A 9029-nucleotide genomic window follows, 5' to 3' on the forward strand; every position below is an offset into this window, starting at 1 on the left:
GCCCCCAGCTACCACATGTTAAACCAACTCTGTCACTATTAACTAGAGCTCTTCCTCATTCATCCTTGTTTGCCCCTGGATCAGAGGAACAAACTAGTAGTAGGACTAGGTCCCTGCAAGTGGCACCCTGGGTGAGGAAAGCCCGGAGGAGTGGGCTGATTCCCCACAGGTGCTGTCTGGACAGGGAAAGGGACCTCAGACCTGCAAGTAGAATGGCCGGTTCTCTACAAGGATGACTAACTGTAGCATCAGATCCTGAGAGAGAAAAAAGGAAATCTGATAAAATTTCAGTTTTGACACATGAGCTCTAGTTAATAGTGACAAATCAATATTATCCATCCATTGTAACAAATGTACCTTGCTAATGTAAGATAGTACACACTAAGGAATAATAATAGGGGAGCTGGGTGTGGAGTTTTCCAGTGCTGTATTATCTCCACGGTGCTCCTGGTAATCTAAAACTGCTTCATACAACATACTTCACTTAATGTCAAGAAGACAATATTCTCAGAGCTTCAGAATGTGGAAAGAGCCAGCATCAATGAGGGGACATTTGGAGAGGATTAAATGACATATATTTAATAACAGCATTAAGAATATCATCAAGCTCTTTTAAAATAAAACAGATAAAAACTGCAGTTACTCAGATTCTTCAAATAGTATCTGAAGTAAGGGAAATGCAGAGAGGTTCATTAAGGTTAAGTGGATGAGTTAAGAAACGCTACATTTTGTAATAAAAATTATATTGTAATACTAGTCTTTGCATTAGCTGTAAGTGCTACACTTTAAAATTGTACAGTAAAGTTAGGTTACAGCTGTATCAAGATGACAAGGGGAGAAAGGAAGGGATGAGAAAAGAGGGAAGACACTGCTGTGTAAGCTAAGAACACCTTTAGTTAATTGAACTACAGGGTCCGCCAAAAAGTATATACATCAGGAAAGAAAAACTTGCAGAAGTATTTTAATACTGACTTTATTGAGACATCATGAGATTACTACAATTTACTTTTCGTCTCTACAATTACAAGAAATACTCAAAGTAGGCATTGTTTCCAGGCATTTATTAGTATGCGGAACTGCTGAAGTGTGTGTGCATGTTTTTGTATATATGGGTAGGAGTGAATGGATTCACATAACGTAGTGTAGGCTTAACTAAGTAATCTTGGGAACTAAGTAATCTTAGGAATAAAGTAGAGTATTTCTTAGATCTCAAACCAGAAAAACAAAAAATCACTACAATTGATATGCATGAAACAAGAATATTAAAGAAAAATGCAAAATGGTCAAGGATTAATAGGTGTAGTAATAATTTTTAAAATATCCAAAGAATGACCACAAATTACATTAAAAAGCAAAAATTGTTCTGTTCTATTTTAAAGAAAAGAGATAGAGACTTCTATGCCTGTAAGCATAAAAATTTATTATAAAAGCTCTGAATGATAATATTCTCTTTTCCATTCTCTCTTCTTGCTGCCTACCTGGTACCTGGCTTTCTCTGATTCTCAGATTTCACTGCTTTGCTGCTTTCATTCACTTGGCCCATTTTTGAGCATGTCACCATTCATTAGTACATTCCTAAGAGTTCAGGCCAGGTCAAGAAATCAGTGCCTCAAATGCTTGTGTTTGCTATTTGCCGGCACAAACACACACCCCTATCAAGGAAAAATGTTTCATGATGCAACACCCTTGTAATGTTAGATTTATAATGTGGTTTTATGCCCCTCAATAAGTGTGCAAGTCTTTTGAGTGTGAGTTACCCCCATGATGCATTTGAAATCGTGAGCAAGTGTACAGTAAGGACTTGAAGTTTGGTTCAAACTCTTACAGATTTGGGTCAAACGATGTTGTACATAAACTGGCCACACAGTGTGCGTCTTGGGAACCTTTCCTCATGAAATCATCATCAGTCTCCCAGACAACACAGCACTTTCACTATGCTACCATAATTCTTTGACTATGGTAATACGACACTTGTGGGCAGAATGGAGGTTGACCAGTTAGCTGTATTTGTAAATGTTTTTTTTGCTTAGCCTGGAAGTTCCTTGAATGTACCAATTATGTTTTATTTGTCAAATTTTGATTAAGTGGAGATTTGGCATTAAGAGAAAAATCGGAGCAAAGTGGGTTTAGTTGGATACCCAAAGTCTTTCAGTCTCCTGCACATGCACTGATACTGAATAAATATAGACAATGTTTCTCTAGAGTATTTCACACAGAGGTAGACAGAGCAATCCTTGGGGATATGAATTGACCTGTGAACTTTGTTACCTCTTGACTTTATGAGTCGAAATAAAAGACATGTGACAAAGAAAAACTAAATCTGAAATATGAGAGTATGATCTTGCTTATAAAGTTTTGTAAAGGAATTCAGACTTCAGAAAGTTGGGCACATGAAATAGCACAACATGAAAAGAAATACACAATTAACCAGGACCCAGTTCTGGGAAAAGAACAGTACTTTTCTCACAAAATGACCATACCTACAAAGGCCATCATGTATCTGCAGCCATCAGCACCATGGAAGTCAAGGACGACATCACCACTTACAAGAAAGAATTAAGGTTCAATCTCATTCAGAGACTGGTGCTACGGGAAGTGATGTGGGGTGTCAGTGTCAGATGCAAAGCTTCTGTCTGTGTTGTGTGGCTGCTTAGGCTGGTGTGAAGGGTGTCAGCTGCCTTCTCCCATGTCTCCAGATGACTGGCCTGAAGATCCAAAAGCCAGAGGACAGAGGACAGTGGCAGAGGACAGTCCTACAGCACCCCCAAACTCTGCACTCTTGGCAGCATTGACAGTCTGCTGGCTGAGCATCCTCCAGACTCTGACACCAGCCCCGCAAGGACATCTGTGCCCTGTCACAACAGTGCTGGCAGAGAACACTAGACCCAGTTTCCCGTCAGCCTTAACGAGAGCAGCATTAGCTTTAAGTCACAGGAGGGAACCCGGCTTGGGGTCAGGAGGAAGCAGCCTAAACTCAGTAGGAGACTGAAAATTCAAACCGTGTCATACCAATTCCCCGTGGTAACAGCGCTCTCTCTGATCCCCCTTTCCTGTCTCTGCCAGAGCAGCCACATCCATTTTCTAGGCAAGTTCAGATATTCAAGTACAGTCTGGTTTAAACTCTTAGCCTCCCTCATTTCAATCTCATGCTCTCTGTATTCGTTTTCTGGGTCCATCAAAGCAAAGTATCACAGACTGGGGGACTGAAGCAAGAAAAATTCATCTTCTCACAATTCTGGAGGTCAGAAGTCTAAGAGAAAGGTGCCTCCAAGGATGGGTCCTTTGGAGCCCTCAGTCCTTGCCTTTTTAGGGGGCCAGCTGCTCCTTCGGTGTGTGTTTGCATCCTAGTAGATTAGAGTGTGCCCTGATGACCTCACTTAACTTGAACTCTTTAAAGACCATGTCTCCCGATGCAGTCACATGTTGAGGTCCTAGGGGTCAAAACTCGAACATACAAATTTTAGGAGGGTACAGTTCAGCTCATAATACCCTCCCCTTCCCAGTGAGGGTTTAAAAGGTGTTTGGGAAAGGGGAGAAGGTGATCTGGCTCTGGGGCACCACTGCCTCCAATGTTGGGGACCAGCAATGGAAGCAGACATGTGTTGCCTAAGGACTAGCTGTGGTTGGTTTCTTCTGTTGAGTTTGTTTGGGTTTTATCTTTTCTTTTTTCTTTTCTTTTCTTTTCTCTTTGTTTCTCTTCCCTTCCCTTCCCTTCCCTTCCCTTCCCTTCCTTTCCCTTCCCCTCCCCTCTTCTCTCCTCTCTTCTCTTCTCCTGTCTTCTTCTCTCTCTCTGTCTCTCTCTGTCTCTCTCTGTCCCTCTCTGTCTCTCTCTGACTCTCTCTGTCTCTGTCTCTCTCTCTCTCTCTCTCTTTCTTTCTCTTTCCAGTATCTCCCAACCTTGCCCTGACCCTTTTCAAGAAGGGGGCCCTGGGAGTCCTGGGAGGTGTGGTAAACACCCATCCTCTCTATCCCCTGTCCTAGAGCTGGATCCCCTACTTTCTCCACCAACCTTTTCACCTCAGCAAAGCCTCAGAGCTGCTCCAGTGCAAGGACTCCTACCCATCCCAGACATGCAGCCCTCTTTGGATGCACCACCGGGCAGAGGGACTCAAGCCTCTCTACTTCCAGGCTCCTCAAAACTTCTATTTCCTAGCCAACCTTACCATGCTCACTCCCTTGTAGAGGGTGCTCTTGCTGTGGGCCCAGGGCAGACATTTAGGTAATAGAATAGGAAGAGTTAACCCAGATTTTAAAGGGGCCAAGAGAAATGTCTGACCCCAACAGATCACCTCTTTAGAACATACAGACTTGATTTTACTTCTGAACTTTGGGCTTTGAAAGCAAACCCCAAGAACAAGGGCAAGGCTCCACTCTACCTCCCCTCACCCCAAAATCATCACAGCTTGGGGCACAGTCAGCCTAGCATTGTTCATTCTTGCTGTGAGGAATATGATCCCTGGAAATCCAGAGGAGTTGATGAAGAAGAGATCCCTGCTGGGGATGGGCAGTGGCCTTCGGTAAGAACCATCAAGCCTGCCCTCCAGCCACGATTGCAGACTCTTTCCCCTTCCTTCTACCAGATCTCTGCTTGGTGTTTTCAGTTATAACAAATGCTTTGTGCCCATTTGGTAGGACTCAGTAGTGAAATATTAAGCACTTGGGAGGTTCTGGTGCCATTTGACATGACAAAGGAACACACACGTTCATTATTAAAAATGGGTTCTAAATCCTCAAGAAAACCCAAATAAGCCTTGTTTCTGTTCTCATGAAAACTGGAGCCAGTAATGGATTTCAGAAGGAACTTTGGTGACAGAATCAAATGGGGAGAAAAGTCCTGCATTGGGTTTTGGAAGACCTTAACACCCCACCCTCACCTCGGTCTTTTGTCCTCAACTGTGGGATAGCTAGCAGGAACCCAGTAAGATAAAAATGTCTGCTGTTTACCCATTTGCTATGAGCTGTGTCATGCCCATTGTCTATTTGAAGAGGATTTAAGAGCCAAGTGCCAGACAGCGCTGGAAATGGCCATGTGTCCTAGATTAGAGGCTTCAGAGCAGTCTCTCATGGAGGGACTGGGAGGTTCTTTGCCGGCGCGTCTGCAGTGTGATGAAGCAGTGAGTGCTTGCGTGATTTCCTAGGTCAAGGCGTCCATTTATTCTTGGTTCTGCATGCATGACAGTGGCCTTTCTGCTCTGAAAGGAACACAAAATTCAAAAGAGAAAGCTTCCCATGTATTGTCTCACAGGACAAGCCACACACACCTCAGATTTAAGTCTACAAATATTTACCAATAAAATACAGCCTAAAGTCTGAAAGCTCTTTCACAGCATAATATATACCCTACATTGAGACGGAGGCTGTGTCACACTGAACACAGCCAGGGGCTTGATCGTTACCAAATCAGACTCCTAGGACAGGGCCTTGGCTTTCTTGCCCACTTTTGGGGGATGAATGCATCTGGATCTTAAGGCGCAGGCAGTAAAGCCTTGCGCCCCAGGAGGTGGTAGTGGGAAGTGGTGGGACCTTTAAAAGCTGGAGCCAAAGGGCAGATCTCCTGGTCAACGGGTCTTTGAAGGCAACTGTAGGACCTGGCAACTTTCCCTGTACTTGTGCTTTCTTTCACTGTCTCTTTCTCTCTCTCTCTCCCTCCCCCAATCTCTCTGTCCCCCCAATTTCTCTCTCCCCCCAATTTCTCTCTCTCAATCTCTCCCCCCATCTCTCTCTCTCCCTCCCTCTCCCCCTTCCCTTCTCTCTCAATTTCTCCCCTCTCTCTCTCCCAGAGTCTGGAGGCCAAGTCCAGGTGGCCTTTGATGGAGGATGCTTTAGAGCAGCCTCTCACAGAGGGCCTTCACGGAGCAGAGGGAGAAGGAGGGAGGGAGGGGCTCCTCAAACTTGCTGTGCAATCAGAATCCCCTAAAGGGCTGCTTAAAATACAGCTTCTGCTCCAGTTGGGGTGGAGCCTGAGAACTTGCCCTCCTCATATGCTCCCAGACTATGTAGATGCTTCTGGCTGGGGACTCATTCTTCAAAAGCCTGCTGTCATAAACATTTCTGCCTAGGATTTGGGGTTGCTGCTATGAGCTAGACCAAGAAGGTTTGTGAACACTGGAGAAGACACAGCCCCCCAGAGAGCTCTAGAGAGCAGGGCAGGGAAAGGCTCAGGGGGTGACCACCCTACAGCCCCTCTAGACCCTTCTGATCTTGCAACACAACACTGGATATCTTCTTTAAGGCTGGCCACTGAAGTTGGGGTTTCCTTGGGCTTGTCCTGAGGCAGAAAGGAATCATAGGGGGATATTGGGACAATCAATGCCTCTGGCTACGGGTATTTCACCTCTAATTTCACAAATGAGTCTTGTGGGGGAGTGTGCCTGCTCGTTTGGATTTGCTGTGTAGCTTAGGAGCTCTCATGCCAGTTGCAAAATTCAAGGAGAGGCACCACTAGTGGCACCAAACCCTTGCACCAGTGGATCTCAGACTTGACCACACCTGAGAATCAGCTGGTTAAAATTCAGATGCCTGGACCCCACCCCAGAAATTTGGCCTCAGTAGGTCTTAGGTGGGGTCTGTGAATTTGCATTTTTAGTAACTCTCAGGTGCTATCACTGCCATTTCTCCAGGGACCACACTTTTTATTCTAAATGTTAGTGAAACCTCTGAGAAGATCTCAAGATTAAAATGAATCAGATTTCAGTTTTTTAGAAAACTGAAATAGTAATAGTGTATTATTAAAATGACCAGTATTTCTATGCTTACAAATAACCATGACTTAATTTCTAAATTCATCTTGCAATCTCTGTGAACCCATTCACCCAGCGTTTGGAATTCAGCTCTGCAAATTGCCTATCACCTTTCATCTTGACTAAACTTTTGGTTTTTTTTGTGCTATGCAGTGGTGTAAATAATGATCCAAAGAGCAATTTCACTCATCACACAGCGATTGTCATCCAAAAAATTTGTTCTTAGGTTCACAATGCTAAAGAAGGGTAGAATAACATGAAGACATCTTATAGTGAACACATTCAAAAGAGGAGATACACTAACCAAAGAGTGAGTTCTAAAATTATGAAAGTTCAACTGATTGGTTAGGATGGAAGCAGGTCTCTGAGGAAAGGGAAATTGAATTAAAGCTTGCAGAGGACTGTTAATGAACATTCACAGGAGAAGGTGGGCTGACCACCTTGGAGATCCCAGATGATATGTGAGGTCCCACCATGCTGGAGATAATCCAATGTTGAGAAGATGGCTTCAAAGCGCCCAAGCTAATAGGGTCACCTGCCATGTTATGAACTCTTGACGTGTTGGTTGGTCATATTCTTGAGCTGACCTATATTTTTAAGTCCAGGAGTCAAGGTCAGTAACTCATATGTGGGGAAAGGAGGGCTGGTAAGGGGTGTGGAAGTTTCCCCTAAATGCTCACTGGGTCTGATTTTTAATCTCAAAGAAGGAAGGAATTCACTTTTACATAGAGATTATTATTCACATAGCAAACCATGGAATCGTGGTTTTAGAATCACTATAAAGCTGCATAAGTTTGGTTGCTGCATTAATTTGTAAGTCTGTGGTCATATGATTAGATTAGATGTTTTAAGCCCTAGATTTGATGCATATCCAGCCTCAGGTATCTCCCATCTGTGCCTTCAGTAGCTCATCTTCTGTCCCAGTTCTTCAGCCATGGTCAACCCTGAATCCCTCACACCCAACACATCTGGGTGTGATTGAAGGGTACCTACTGGCCAGGTATGGTGGCACACAGCTGTAGTCCCCAATATTGGGGAGGCCAAGGCAGGAGCATTATAACTCCAAAGCCAGTGTGGACAATTTAGCAACACTTTGTCTGCATCAAAATAAAATTTAAAAGGGGCTGGAAATGTATCTCCATGATAGAGCCTTGCTTAGTATGCACAAGGCCCTAGGTCTGATCCCTGGCACTCAATAAAATAAAATGAAAATGACATGCTTTCCACCTTGATGCAGTGGTTCACTCGTCCTCTCTCCCTGGACTCCAGTGTCTGCCCCGCTGACACTGCACTTGTTCAACCTCTGCTATGGCAGCACTTCCTCTAGAAAGTCTTTCTGTCCCCTACCCTTGCTGCCCCAACAAGAAAAGTTGCCCTTTCTTTTCTGTCCCCTACAGTTTTTTCTAACATCCCATGTGTGGAATACCAGTATGGTCCCCAAATAATTCTCTTCCCAGCAGGCAGTATCTCCCTCCTTTCCTCTCACATACCTCACATTGATTCCAGGCAGGCCCGTGACTCATTCTGACTGGTGCCAAATCAGCAAACAGGGCACAGAAGTTCACAGGGCATGAGCCCTAGGCTTCATATCTCTGGATTTTTGGAGAGATGTGCCTCCCCTGTGGAGAGGTCCAGGCCAGGGGGCTGGACTCAGAGCATCATGTCTATTTTACATTGGTAGTACAAGGACATTGGGAGCCTCCAAGCAGGCAGAGCTCAGAGATAGAACCATCCATAACAGAAGTTTATCCTCAAGACTGGAGGGTGAGCACAGCCAGGGATGGTGACTGGAGTGAGTCCAGGGTTGGCTTCTCTTTGTTTTCTTAGCATTTTGGGAATGGTCAGAGGTGGTAACTAACATGGCACAGTAAATCTCCACCCTCACATGAGATAGGGTACATTTTGATTTTTTATGGGCCTGGATGGAACTAGCATGACTGTCAAAGTCCATGGGGGGGGTGTCAAAACTGCAAAGTTAGTGACATAATGATGGTGTAGTTACCCTGGGTTGCTCTGAAACATTTAGAGCGCATGTTTCTCTGGCTCCTGCCTGAGGTCAAGGAAGGATGACGAAGACAAGGGCATCTTTTTGAGGCTCATGTCAAAATGTTGAGGAAATATGGTCAGAGCAGGATGCCCTTGTGGTCTTCAAGAACCAGAAGACATCCTATCTATTATGAACCTAAGGCCAAACTGTCTCCCACACTCTATCTCCTGTGTCAGTAAAAGTGGCTTTGTTTTAAAAGAGCGCTCTTTCCACCTTATCTGCCCTGTGTTGCCATGCAATGC

This window comes from Chinchilla lanigera, unplaced genomic scaffold, assembly GCF_000276665.1.
Source record: "Chinchilla lanigera isolate Chin_1 unplaced genomic scaffold, ChiLan1.0 scaffold00069, whole genome shotgun sequence".
NCBI classification, from domain to species: Eukaryota; Metazoa; Chordata; class Mammalia; order Rodentia; family Chinchillidae; genus Chinchilla; species Chinchilla lanigera.